Source organism: Cetorhinus maximus, chromosome 11 (genome assembly GCF_964194155.1).
Source record: "Cetorhinus maximus chromosome 11, sCetMax3.hap1.1, whole genome shotgun sequence".
NCBI lineage: Eukaryota > Metazoa > Chordata > Chondrichthyes > Lamniformes > Cetorhinidae > Cetorhinus > Cetorhinus maximus.
Window position 1 is genome coordinate 104,504,717 of NC_135889.1, and position 14,276 is coordinate 104,518,992.

At 44.6% G+C, this 14,276-nt stretch overlaps 1 protein-coding gene across 5 annotated transcripts in view; it reads left to right on the top strand.

Annotated features, from left to right (window-relative positions):
* lypd6b (LY6/PLAUR domain containing 6B) overlaps positions 1 to 14,276 on the top strand; it is a 196,288-nt gene that overhangs the window by 103,715 nt on the left and 78,297 nt on the right. For 3 of the 5 annotated variants that reach the window (XM_078551388.1, XM_078551387.1, XM_078551386.1), the window contains one exon: positions 566 to 716. The exons of 1 other annotated variant lie outside the window; for it this stretch is intronic. The gene's annotated coding sequence lies outside the window, so the exon portion shown is untranslated. Of the gene's footprint in view, positions 1 to 565; positions 765 to 14,276 lie in introns of all 5 variants that reach the window. One more of the 5 variants, XM_078551390.1, reaches the window with a different exon arrangement.

The following is a 14,276-nucleotide window of genomic DNA, read 5'->3' on the forward strand; positions in this document are numbered from 1 at the left end:
CACCCTCTTCCTCAGTTACATGCGGCTCTTTTGAAATGCCATCCGAAGACATTGGGCCACGTTCTTCATGTTGCACTAACAACAAGCAATTCTATTTTTCTACTACCTCAACTGAGCCCCTCCACTCCCTCTGCACTGTCAGACTGCTTGTCCACCATTCAGTCCTGGATGAATCCCAGTTTGTTCAACGGTACTTCACTGAGCCCTAACCAGACACAAATTGATGGGCCATGGTGGTGGATTTTACAGGGGTGGAGAGGCAGAGGGATTTAGGGAGGTAGTTCTAGACCATGAATCTGAGATGGGTGAAAGTGTGGCCACCAGTGATGGAACAAAGGGGCAAAAGCAGCCAAAAGCAGAGTAAAGGAGAGTCCTGGGAGGCTTATAGGACCGAAAGTTATAGAAATAGGGAGGATTAAACCACAAAGAGATTCAACAAGAGGATGAAAATTTTAAATTGGAAGTGTTTGGGAACCAGTTTTGTCAGTAAGGATGTGGGTGCTTGGTGAGTGAGACCTGGTGTGGGTTATTAAAGATTTTAACTGATTCAACTGTTGTATTATAGATGCAGACCTGTTAGCAGTGGAAAAAATTTAAAAAAAACTTTGGATGCGATTCCAGGAAAATCTGTATTGAAGTAAACAGGCGGAAGTTTCCATGGTTCGAGTTATGGAACTGGTGAATTGAAAACGGAAAATGCTGGAAGCACATTGCAGGTAAATCAGCATCCACACAGAGAAAAGACAAGTCATGACTTTTCACAGGTGTAGCCTATCTCAGAGCGGTTGATAATTTATAATGTTTTCGTTCTTTTCCCAATTAGAACTACCTCTCTTTCATAGCCCCCTTAACAGAAAATGAGAAAGGAATTGTCACAATTACCATTGCTGTATTAATGTAGTGAGAGAAATGAGGGTTGCATCTACAATCTTAAGCGTACATTCCTGTAATTCCTTTAATATTAAACCAACAGCTTTGATCCGGAATTGTGCTTTTTTTTTACTAATGTAAACAGTCATCCAGTTAAAGCACTAAAACAAAGTAAATACCATTGAAGTACGTTATAAATGTTGGAATTTTTTAAAAGCAAACATCCTTATGGCCATAGGAACATAAAGAACAAATTATCCTTTAAATTCAACTCTCCCAAGAACAGTGAATAGTCAATGTTAGAATGCCAACCCTCCAGTATTGCCCTGAAGGTTCCAGGAATTAAAGATTAATCTCCTAGACACAGCTGTGAGAAACTTGGAGGAAGCACAACTGTTGCTGGGCTGGGCGCTGCACCCTGACTTGGGGGTCCATGACCACTTTACGCCGTCTTTATCCTCCCGGAGCTTCCATGAGCTGCCGGCTCACCTCAGCAAGGCAATGGTGGCCTCCAACATGACTGCTGCCGGTTTTTTGCCGCTGGTACCAGGCACACCGCTCCTGGAAGTGCTCGGCACCTCTCATTGGGTACCAAGCTCACCACCTGCCCAATGAGCCCATTTCCATTTAAAAATGGCATCACGAGGGTGACATATTTCAGGCATGGGGTTGGAACCTGGTATTCATCCAGATTCCGCTTTGAAAATTCAGCTCTATACGATTGTTTGCTAGGGACACTGTCACGAGCTATTCATCATTAATACATCTTACACTGTATTCCAATAAAAGGATATACCAATGCCCAAAGGTACCACACATTTATCGGGGCCAATAGATGAACTGACAGTGAAAAAGGTGGATTTTGAGATTTCAGAGGCAAAAAGAAGCAGCAAGTGGGGGAGATTTAGTGAATGAGTACAGGATGGTGGAACTAGACAACTGAAAGCTCTTGCTAGCAATTGAGGAACACCAAGAGGGCAGAAGGTGCAGGATACCAGAGGTGAATTGCAGTAAGGCACTGGCAGGAGAATATCGTGAACTAGAATGCAGCAAGGCTGTGGAGGGACTTGTAAATAAGGATTTTGAATTTGGTGTGTGGGGAGACAACAAGGAGGTCAGTGAGGACAAGGTGAGCTGAATTTTGTATTGGGATAGGGTGCAGACAGCAAAGTTTTTTTGGACAAGTTGTGGTTCGTGTGGGGAGGAACTTGAGAGGGTGTTGAATTTGTGGTGACATAATTATGGATTAGGGTAACAGTGTTGGTGGGACTGCGGCAGGCAATGTTGGTGGAAGTATACAGTTTTAGTGGTGGATAAAATACGGGAATTGAATCTTCCATTGAGTACTGCACATTTCACAAATGCTTCGCAATATATTGACAGGCAAAATGAGTAACTTGAATTAAGTGATTGAAAAAAAAGTTTTGTCGCGATACTTTCTATATTATGAATGAATAATCTTGCAAATGCTTGGATTAATCATCCTTTCATTTTCTGAAACCATTGTTTCCTATGACCAATGATTGACTTTAGTAAAGTCAGGGTCCCAATGTTGTGATTTAGTGAACATAACACTTCTATTCTGAGAAGTAATTTCCTTTGAGTCTTTGTGTGGATAATATCCCACCCAGTCAGAGCTTCTTTTGTGAATAAATTGATGGTCATAGACTGACCTTTGCGCAAATTATGTTTGTTTAAGGTATAGTTTCAAGATCTCATTTATGATAATTCTGAAATCCTATGAATGAAAACCAGCAGCTGACAGCTTTAACCATATGCTGATATGTGATAAGTAATTGGAGGATGTAGAAAAACACCGATAGTAAAAGGATCACACTGATCAAAGAAGCAGTCTGGCAGTACCAAGCCCTGGATTTCTGGAGCGTGCAACAAGATTGATTAAACCTTCTGAAGCCCTGAAATCCTGTGAGAATTCTCCTGGTCTTTTACTATAACACATTTTGGAATGCTTCTCTCAGGATAGCTTCAGCAAGTGACTAGTAGAACTGCCACAGAATTTCAGGGCCTGTGTAACTTTGGTCACATGATAATGTGCTCTATATTCAGTAGTTGTTCAGGAGACCTAGAGTGTGAAAACATCCTATTATCCTACTGAGTAGGAATCCTTCTACTCATCCAATAGCAGCAGTGAGGTGAGTATTGAAGCTGAGCTGCAAATGCTCTAAAACTGAATTTCACTCTAGCTTGAATTATTTGGATTCTGAATGAATTTATATTTTGGGATTTTAGTTATTTACATTGGATTAGGTGTGGTGGACCAGATGATTCCTCTCATGCTATGACTCATAGTATACTTGCTTAGCATCTACATCATTGTTGCAAGCCAAGGATTTGAACAGAAAACCCTTGTCCTTGTATTTCATCATCTATCTATCTTGCTATAAACTGTCAAACATGTTTACTAAAGAGCAAGTGGATAAGTGAACAGTAGCAGTGATGTATTGTTTAAGTTACGGAGGCTTAGCTAAACCTCCTTGAAGTATAGAAATATAACAGTCACTTTTAATTGTTGTAAACTGGATTGAACCCAAGGTCATTGAATATGGAGCTGAAGTTGGATATGTGGAACTAACAGAAGTCGGAGGCGAGCAATTAGTGGAGGTTATTATTTAAAGAGAAATGGTAGAGAAGCAGTTATATCAAGACCCTTTCTTTGCTTCCTTAACTGAGAAAGAATTGATTTATGTGTGCCATGGCTCAGTTGGTGGCATTCTCACCTCTGAGTCACCAGGTTCTGGGTTCAAGCCCACTCCAGGGTCTGAGCACAAAAATAAAGGCTGACACTCCAATGCAGGCCTGAGGAGGTGCTGCACTGTTGGAAGTTCTGTCTTTTGGATGAGATGTTAAACCGAGACTCCATCTGCTGCGTCAGGTGGATGTAAAAGATCCCATAATACTATTTTGAAGCAGAGCAGGTGAGTTGTCCCCGTTGCCTTTGTATGTATGATAATTAATCAACCAACATCACAATAACAGATTATCTGGTCATTAACATATTGCTGCTGTGGGAATTTGCTCTGTGCAAATTAGCTGCCATGTTTCCTACATTACAACAGTGACTACACTTCAAAAGTACTTCATTGTCTGTAAAGCACTTTGAAACATCTGTGAAAAGTGCTAATTAAATGCAAGTCTTTTTCTTTTTCTCTCCTTGTTTAGATATTTACCAATACTGGTCAATGGTTCTGCTTGCCAATCTTTCCTTGCATTTCATCTGCCCCAGATCCTTTTCTGATATTTAGCTCTAAATTTTTTGTGATCTCTTCTTCCATTTAAGCCCTTTTTATTCCTGTGCTGTGAATTACTGAATCTGAATGCTTGGTGCATTATGATCGAAGTAATTTGGGCATTGATACTTAAGAATGGGTTCGTAGATAATGAAAAATCAGGACTGAAGAGGTGTCCAATTCTCTGAGCATCCACAACAAACATATCTTTGCTCAACCTCAGAATTTGTGATTGTTTCACATTCTTTTCTTCCTGGCAGCAAAAAGACAACAAAGTAAGTAGCAAACAAGTCAGATCTTTTCCATAAAAAAGATGTGCTCAATTATACAGTATGTATGATAATTAATCTGTGAAGTCCTCCTAACATTTTATCAAATCACAGTTTTGCTCTTTGCAAATAGTAACCTTCCTGTCCAATCCAAGTTAGAACAAATTCAGATCCTGTTATTCAGAATTGGATAGCAATAATTAAGTCCTAGGTGTAAGGAAGAGAATGAAGGAAAAATATAGCCTTTCACGTGCTCAGGATATCCAAAGTGCTTGACTGCCATTCAAGTATCCTTTAAATGTAGGCATGTCACAAGGTTACCTCCAACTCTGTGCATTTTCTATTTTGCAAATAGTGTCTTGTGCAGAAGCTTATCAAATGTCTTCTGGAAGCTTGTATGGACAATATCGAAAGGCATTCCCCTATCCACTAAGTTGGTAGCCTCATCAAAATAAAATCAAGGATGTTGACTAGATTAATCAGACATGACCTACCCATCATAAATCCCAAACTGACTATGATCAAATGCTTTATCCCTGACGATAGACATCTCACAAAATGCGTGATTGATGTGGTATATTCAAGTAGTTTTGTGTCAGCCTTCTGGCCTCCATAATCTCAAAATCTTCAGGACTTACCCTATTGAATGAATCAATTGCCACTTCCTCATATGATAATTTGTTTTACATCTGGCCATCCACTGCCTATTCCATGCCTTATATTATTTTGCACAAGCTGTCCCTTTAAACATATATGGGGATTGAAGGTGATCTGACTCAAGATAGTTCCATCCTTCAGTGCAGTGCCTTTGTCACTATAACCCTAAAGCTGTACTTCTTTTGGTGTTTATTTTAAACTATTGTTGTAATTTATGCCTCAGAGACATGCAGATATGATACACCAGTTTCTATGTGTGCAGAAGTTTTATTTATAATGCTTTAAAATGTCTGCTCCCATGCTTACAGCAACTATCCTCAGTTCAGTCTCACTCCCTCTATAAATGACCACACTCAGTCTTAACTAATCATACTCATTGAGCAGTCAACAGACACAAATAAACACCGAAAAAATTAACTACATCTTTCCCTCTTTGTAAAACTGAAATCCCTATTTTAAATCAAGTCACCCTAAACAACAAACATATATACATCAAATCATTTCTTAAGAGTTCAGCTTTTCCATTTTCTCTAAGTATAGAAATGATCTTTGAGATATTAAGGTCTTTGATGATGGCGCTGAGATCTACGAATTTGAGATTGTAGTTCTGTGTGATCAAGATTACCACTCATTGGAAAAGAAAATATATTCTCCTCATCACTATCCTTGAAATGTCCTTGTCTGCTCATTATCAAGTGTCTCATGTTCCACTTTGTATTGTCACCCAACAGATAAGCATTGGTACTGAGCAATCGCTTGATCTGCTTCATCCTGATAGAGACAAAGTCAAGTTGAGGTCATGATTTGGGCATTAAATGCAAAGCAAATCTCCAACTTCAAACTATGGTCTCCTTGCGCATGTGATTGTCCATTCCCATTGTGCATCAATGCGCTGTGACTTCCAAAGAGTCTCTGTGTGCTTAGGAACAAATTTGTCATAAATATTGGTAGTACTGAGGAACAATGCCAACTCTTTGATAAAAGCAAAGAACTGCGGATGCTGGAAATCCAAGACAAAAACAGAAACAGAAATACCTGGTAAAACTCAGCAGGTCTGTCAGCATCGACGGAGAAGAGGACAGTTGACGTTTCGAGTCCTCATGACCCTTCAACAGAACTAAGTAAAAATAAGAAAGGGGTGAAATATAAGCTGGTTTAAGGGGGCGGTGGTGGTGTTGTTGGGACAAGAAGCCAGTAATAGGTGGAGATAACCAAGAGATGTCACAGACAAAAGGACAAAGAGGTGTTGAAGGTGGTGTTGTTTCATGTTCTCGTCGGGACCTGGAAAAATTTATTAATTTTGCTTCCAATTTCCACCCCTCCATCATTTTCACATGGTCCATCTCTGACACTTCCCTTCCCTTCCTTGACCTCTCTGTCTCAATTTCTGGTGATAGACTGTCCACCAATATCCATTACAAGCCTACCGACTCCCAGAGCTACCTCGACTACAGCTCCTCACACCCCGCTTCCTGTAAGGACTCCATCCCATTCTCTCAGTTCCTTCACCTCCGTCGCATCTGTTCTGATGATGCCACTTTCAAAAACAGTTCCTCTGACACGTCCTCTTTCTTCCTTAACCGAGGTTTTCCACCCATGGTGGTTGACAGGGCCCTCAACTGTGTCCGGCCCATCTCCCGCGCATCCGCCCTCACATCTTCCTCTCCCTCCCAGAAACATGATAGGGTCCCCCTTGTCCTCACTTATCACCCCACCAGCGTCCACATTCAAAGGATCATCCTCCGCCATTTCCGCCAACTCCAGCATGATGCCACCACCAAACACATCTTCCCTTCACCCCCCCCGTCGGCATTCTGAGGGATCGTTCCCTCCGTGACACCCTGGTCCACTCCTCCATCACCCCCTACTTCTCAACCTCCTCCCACGGCACCTTCCCATGCAACCGCAGAAGATGCAACACCTGCCCCTTCACTTCCTCTCTCCTCACCATCCAAGGGCCCAAACATTCCTTTCAAGTGAAGCAGCATTTCACTTGCACTTCCCTCAACTTAGTCTACTGCATTCGTTGCTCCCAATGCAGTTTCCTCTACATTGGAGAGACCAAACGCAGACTGGGTGTCCGCTTTGCAGTACACCTTTGGTCTGTCCGCAAGCATTACCCAGACCTCCCTGTCGCTTGCCATTTCAACACTCCACCCTGCTCTCTTGCCCACATGTCTGTCCTTGGCTTGCTGCATTGTTCCAGTGAAGCTCAACGCAAACTGGAGGAACAATACCTCATCTTCCGACTAGGCACTTTACAGCCTTCCGGACTGAATATTGAGTTCAACAATTTTAGATCATGAACTCTCTCCTCCATCCCCACCCCCTTTCCATTTCTTCCCCCATCTTTTTATTTTTTCCAATAATTTATATAGATTTTTCTTTTTCTTTTTCCACCTATTTCCATTATTATTTTTAAATGTATTTCCACCCATTTATTTCTACCTTTTAGCCTTTTTAGTATTCCTTCACCCCACCCCCACTAGAGCTATCTGTACCTTGTTTGTCCTGCTGACTACCCTTAATTAGCACATTCCTTGAGATAATATCACCACCTTCAACAACTCTTTGTCCTTTTGTCTGTGACATCTTTTGGTTATCTCCACCTATTACTGGCTTCTTGTCCCAACAACGCCCCCCCCCTTAAATCAGCTTATATTTCACCCCTTTCCTATTTTTACTTAGTTCTGTTGAAGGGTCATGAGGACTCGAAACGTCAACTGTGTTCTTCTCTACCGATGCTGCCAGACCTGCTGAGTTTTTCCAATGCCAACTCTTTCATGTTAGACAGGGTCAGAAGCACATTAATAGCTTTGAAGTTATTGTGTGTAGGCTTTACTCCAGTAGCTGTCACTCTATATCTTAGAAAGTCAATCTCTGGTGCTGTGAATGTGTATTTCTCCTTGCTGAGCACCAAGTTGTATTGTGCAAGTCGAGTGAGCACTGCTGACAACTACTGATCGTGATTTGCTTTCTCCCTTCCATGGGCAACAATATAGTTGAGTACAAAACAAAAATAAAAATACCTGGAAAAACTCAGCAGGTCTGGCAGCATCTGCGGGGAGGAACACAGTTAACGTTTCGAGTCCATATGACTCTTCAACAGAAGTAAGGAAAAATAGAAAAGAGGTGAAATATAAGCTGGTTTAAGGGAGGGTGGGACATGTAGAGCTGGATAGAGGGCCAGTGATAGGTGGAGATTGCCAAAAGGTGTCATAGATACAAGGACAAAGAGGTGTTGAAAGTGATGATATTATCTAAGGAATGTGCTAATAGGTGACATTAAGGGTAGAAAGCAGGACGAGTAAGGTACAGATAGCCCTAGTGGGGGTGGGGTGGGGGGAAGGGATCGAAATAGGCTAAAAGGCAGAGATAAAACAATGGATGGAAATACATTTAAAAATAATGGAAATAGGTGGGAAAAGAAAAATCTATATAAATTATTGGAAAAAAGGGGGATCGGAAAGGGTGTGGGGATGGAGGAGAGAGTTCATGATCTAAAATTGTTGAACTCAATATTCAGTCCGGAAGGCTGTAAAGTGCCTAGTTGGAAGATGAGGTGCTGTTCCTCCAGTTTGCGTTGAGCTTCACTGGAACATTGCAGCAGGCCAAGGACGGACATGTGGGCATGAGAGCAGGTTGGTGTGTTGAAATGGCAAGCGACAGGGAGGTCTGGGTCATGCTTGCAGACAGACCGAAGGTTTTCCACAAAGCGGTCACCCAGTCTGCGTTTGGTCTCTCCAATGTAGAGGAAACCCCATTGGGAGCAGCAAATGCAGTAGACTAAATTGAGGGAAGTGCAAGTGAAATGCTGCTTCACTTGAAAGGAGTGTTTGGGCCCTTGGACGGTGAGGAGAGGGGAAGTAAAGGGGCAGGTGTTGCACCTTCTGCGGTTGCATGGGAAGGTGCCATGGGAGGGGGTTGAGGTGTAGGGGCTGATGGAGGAGTGGACCAGGGTGCCCCGGAGGGAAAGATCCCTCGGAATGCCGACAGGGGGGGGTGAAGGGAAGATGTGTTTGGTGATGGCATCATGCTGGAGTTGGCGGAAATGGCGGAGGATGATCCTTTGAATGTGGAAGCTGGTGGGGTGATAAGTGAGGACAAGGGGGACCCCATCATGTTTCTGGGAGGGAGAGGAAGGCGTGAGGGTGGATGCGCGGGAGATGGGCTGGACACGATTGAGGGCCCTGTCAACCACCGTGGGTGGAAAACCTCAGCTAAGGAAGAAGGAGGACATGTCAGAGGAACTGTTTTTGAAAGTGGCATCATCAGAACAGATGTGACGGAGGCGAAGGAACTGAGAGCATGGAATGGAGTCCTTACAGGAAGCGGGGTGTGAGGAGCTGTAGTCGAGGTAGATATGGGAGTCGGTAGGCTTGTCATGAATATTGGTGGACAGTCTATCACCAGAAATTGAGACAGAGAGGTCAAGGAAGGGAAGGGAAGTGTCAGAGATGGACCATGTGAAAATGATGGAGGGGTGGAAATTGGAAGCAAAATTAATAAATTTTTCCAGGTCCAGACGAGAGCATGAAGCAGCACCAAAGCAATCATCGATGTACCGGAGAAAGAGTTGTGGTAGGGGGCCGGAGTAGGACTGGAACAAGGAATGTTCCACATACCCCATAAAGAGACAGGCATAACTGGGTCCCATGCAGGTACCCATAGCCACACCTTTTATTTGGAGGAAGTGAGAGGAGTTTAAGGAGAAATTGTTCAGTGAGAGAACAAGTTGAGTAGGTTGAGCAGCCCTCAACGTCTGACAAGACTGAAGAATCTATCTTCTAGAATATGCTGGGTGCTGAACTTAGTCCAAAGGACATTTTGTGGTACTAAAACACACCTTTGTGAATAACAAAAGCTGTAAGGCATTGGCTTTGCTCTGCCAGTGGTACATGGAGATAGCTCTGTCTCATGTCAAGTTTCATGAAGACTGTGGAGTCAGTTTTTCGATCATATGAAGTGGATACTTGTCTGGAATAATAGCTTTGTTGACCAGCTTAATGTCACCACATAGTCTAAGCTCGCCATTGTTGCGTTGTGCAATGACTAGGTTCTGTATCAATGGCGATGAGTCGATTCGCTCAATGATCGGCCTACTTCTAGCTGTTTCAACTCTGTGACACTTTGGCATGGATTGCAAATGGCAATCATCTCAAATTTTGCTAAACTAGTGAATTGATGTGGCAATGTGAGGAGCAAGACTTGCCAAATTGGTAAATACAGAAGGATACCGGTGTGCGTGGTCTGTGTCACAATCATATTAATGTGTACTCTGGTGGGGTCTTCAATTGTGAAACCAAGCTTATCAAATAGGTTTATCCCATAAGGCTTCTGCCTTTAGCTACATAGAGCATGAACCTGTCTGGGATGTTGTTTTTGTAGCATGCTGGAACTGTTATCTCTCCTAAAACTGGAATAATTGAGTTGTTGTGAGCTTGAAAAGTGTCTGTCGCAAGAGTGAGAGAAAGTTTCAAAAATTATCTTTGGTAGTTTGTCACTCCACGTGGACACTTCCGCACCAACATTGATGAGAAGCAACACTGGGATGCCAGCAATCATGACTGAACATCCCTTACAAAGACTTGGTGCTTTACTATGCATCCATACACATACTTCAGTCTCAGGAAGAGTATCCTCCTCATGTTGAACCAATGAAATCCTCTTCTTCAACATACATTATTCTTCAAAGTGGTTCCACTTTAAGCATGCGTTGCACTTCTTCCCTCGAGCTGGGCATGGCGTTGTGAATTGATGAGTACTTCCATAAGTTCTTACTTCCATAAAACTACATGTTTGAGGGTATCTGACCATGATGGGGCATGTGCTGATGAGACTACTGAGGTTGCTCTGTCTGTAACCCACGCTCTTAAGCTAGTTTGGCAAGCTGGGTCTGAGGGTGCATTTCTGTGTAACCTCTTTGAATCTAAAGTGGCAGATTCGATTTAGACTGCTAAGGTCATGGCTTTTTTCAAGGTTAAATCATCATTCCCCATGAGGAGACATTCCCTAATTCATGGAACTGAAATTTTTTCAATTAATTGTTAGTAAATTAGTTTGTTAGTTAGTGTGCCAAATTTGGACGTAGAAGCAGATTGCTGCAATGCTGCCATGCATTGTTTTATGGGCTCACCATATCCCTGGCATCTCTGGCACAATTTATATTGGTCAAAGTATTTTCCACATCAAAGGTAGGTGTGGCATCTGTAAGCAGCCAGATTACTCACTGGCTTTCTGCTCTGAGACAATGTATGAGAATCATGTTCATGCGGGTTGCAGCTACATCCGGACACTCCATTCCCATATGAGCAAGCAGGTCTTGAACCCCAAAATTCACTATTCCCATGGCATGGGTGAATCTTCCGGTGAAGAAAGGAAGATGCAGGAGTCGGTATATTTAAACTATTCTCATCACCCTCGTTGCCAGTCGTTGCATTTTATGCCTGGGAGTTATGCAGTGTTGATACACCAGTTTCTAGGTGTGCAGGAGAAGTTATATTTATCATGCTTTGACATGCCTACTCCCATGCTTACAGCAGTTATCCTCAGTTCATTCTCTCTAAGTGACCGCTCCCAGGTTTAACTAATCATACACAATAAGCAGTCAGCAGACATGCATAATCGAACACCGAACAACTGAGTACTGTAACTCTCACACATATATATATCCTTTGAGGCTACCTTATACTACTAGTCATACCTTAATTGCCTTTGTGCCTTTCTTCATAATTAGCATAATTTATTCTGAGCCTTTAGACAGATCCTCTGAGAAAGTGACACCAAATTTACTCTTTCAGTAATGTGTTGGCTATACTCGGTGCCTCATTGTATTTGGGGTTATCCTCACCCACTATAAGAATGCTTCAACACTCCAGAACAGAGATCACCAAGAACATGAAGGGCTGTTGGGTCATGATTCACAATCAACCACTGCTTTGATCTGTATATGGATAAAGTTGCTGACTGGCTGTTTTAAAAGGATCGCTTCTCAGCCTTTTGGCTAAGATCAAGTGTTGCAGGGGCGACACCATGGTCCTGCCAAGGCAAGGTCGGGATGGAAAGGCTATAACCAATCGAAATCCATACCGTGGGTTACCTATCACCGTCCGAGTCACGGTGAACGATAGCGAAGGAGGATCACCTATGGATCGGGACTTCTTCGCCAGGAGGATCCTGTTGAAGGCGTGCGGCTTCGAAGCTCCGGAGATCTACACCCTGCAGGACTTCCTCAAAGCTGGTTATTTCGACGTGACTTTCAAGCGGGTGGCAGACTGCGTCCAGCTCCTGAGGGTGTTCGAGGAGAAGAGAGACCTGCCGGAGATGAAGATCCTGACGGCGGAGCCGCACTTTTCTCTGCCGTTGCAACGGGAGCGTGTGGTGATGGTGCATGTGTACAACCCCTTCGTCCCTGTCGCCGATGTGGTCACCTTCCTCACCAGGTACTTCGATAAGGTGGGGAGCGGCACCGAGATTCGAGACGACTTGGGGATCTGGACAGGCAAACGCCTGTTTAAGGTCACGCTAAAGACCAATGGTAAGGGAGCCATTTTCCACCCTCCTTCCAGTTTCGCTATCGGGGGAAACCGTGGCTACCTGGTCTACGCTGGGCAACCCAAGCATTGTCGCTCATGCGGCAAGGCTGGTCATGTGGCGGCCAACTGCAGCGCCTCCCTCTGCAAGATCTGCAAACAGGAAGGGCACCAGACAAAAGACTGCAAACAGGCCAAGTGCTGCAACCTGTGTGGCGAGGCAGGTCACCTCTACAGGACCTGCCCCAAACGCTGCCGTACTTACGCACAGGCAGCCAAAGCCGACGAGGGGGAAGCAGAAGAAATGTTTCGTGTCACTCCAACCACCAAGGCCCCCAGGGAGCTCAACGGGACAAAGGAGGACACAGAGAGAAACAAGGTGGAGAAAGAGATTGAGGCAACAGAGAGCCAATCAACGGCACTACCCACTAAACCTCCCAGTCCTCAGGACAGCGAATCAATGGAGGAGGAGGCAGCAGTGGAAAAGCAGCAGGGGGAGTGGCGGACGGTGAAGAACAACAAAAGTAAGAAGGAGCGAAGAAGAAGCAAAGCCATTTCCCAGAGAAGCGGCAAGAGGCGTCTCCCATCCGACATGGATGACAAGGGCAGCAGCTCTTCGGATGATGAAGTGCCAGGGTGGCACCGACAGAAGAGGCGGCAAAGCTCCAGGGCGTTGGAGGACGAGACACCCGAGCTCCAGAAAATTGGAGACAACAAGGAGACCAGCGCACCCCAACTTTGCCTGCAACCTGAGGAGGCCAGTGCACCACAGCCCCTGGAATCTGGGAGCAGTGAGGCAATCATCGCACCCCAGCTCCAGGAAGCCGGGAACAGCAACACCCCAGAGGGGGTGAGTTTTGGAGAAGCTTCTCCAGCAAAGGTCATCTCAAAACCCGCTCTCTACGTGAACCTCCAGATGCCACCTGAGCAGAACACTGCCAAGGAGATCTACCTCAGCCCATCCAAAGTGAAGGAATTTGAGCTCACTACGGGTATGAAGGAGCAGACTAAAGGTCTGGGACTCTCAGAGACAGTGGGTTTGGTAGGAGAATAAATGCTTTAAAATGGGTTTAAAGATTGTATCCATAAATGTGCGTAGCATTAAATCTACTACGCGATGTGTTGCGACCTTGGACTACCTTGCCAAGGTCAAAGCTGACCTGTTGTTTCTGCAGGAGTGTGCGATACCGCACCTCAGCTCCTACAGGCAATGGTCACGATGGTGGTCCCATGGGCCATCGATCTGGTCGGGCGGAAATGACTCTCGTTCCTCCAGCCTGGGTATTCTGCTGCGGGGAGGCAACTTCACCGTCTCCGAGGTTAAGGAGGTGGTGGGCGGGCGACTCCTCGTAGCAGACGTAATGTACAAGAACGCTCCACTCCAGTTAATTAACGTGTATGGCCCGGCACAAGGGGCTGAGTGGCTGGAGGTTTTTCAGCAGCTCCCACTGCTGCTGGCGACCTCCAGGCCGGTCATTCTGGGCGGTGACTTCAACTGCATCATCGATGCGGCTGGACGATCCAGCAGGGCCGGCAGCAGATTGGACGCTACGTCCAGATCCCTGATGGAAACAGTTAAGGATGCCAAGCTGCACGACGTCTTCAGCAACCCTGCAGACGGAGCGCAGCGTAGATACACCTGGTCGCGGCCAGACGGGTCCATTCGTTCCAGGATAGACTTCCTGTTTGTGTCCCGTGCA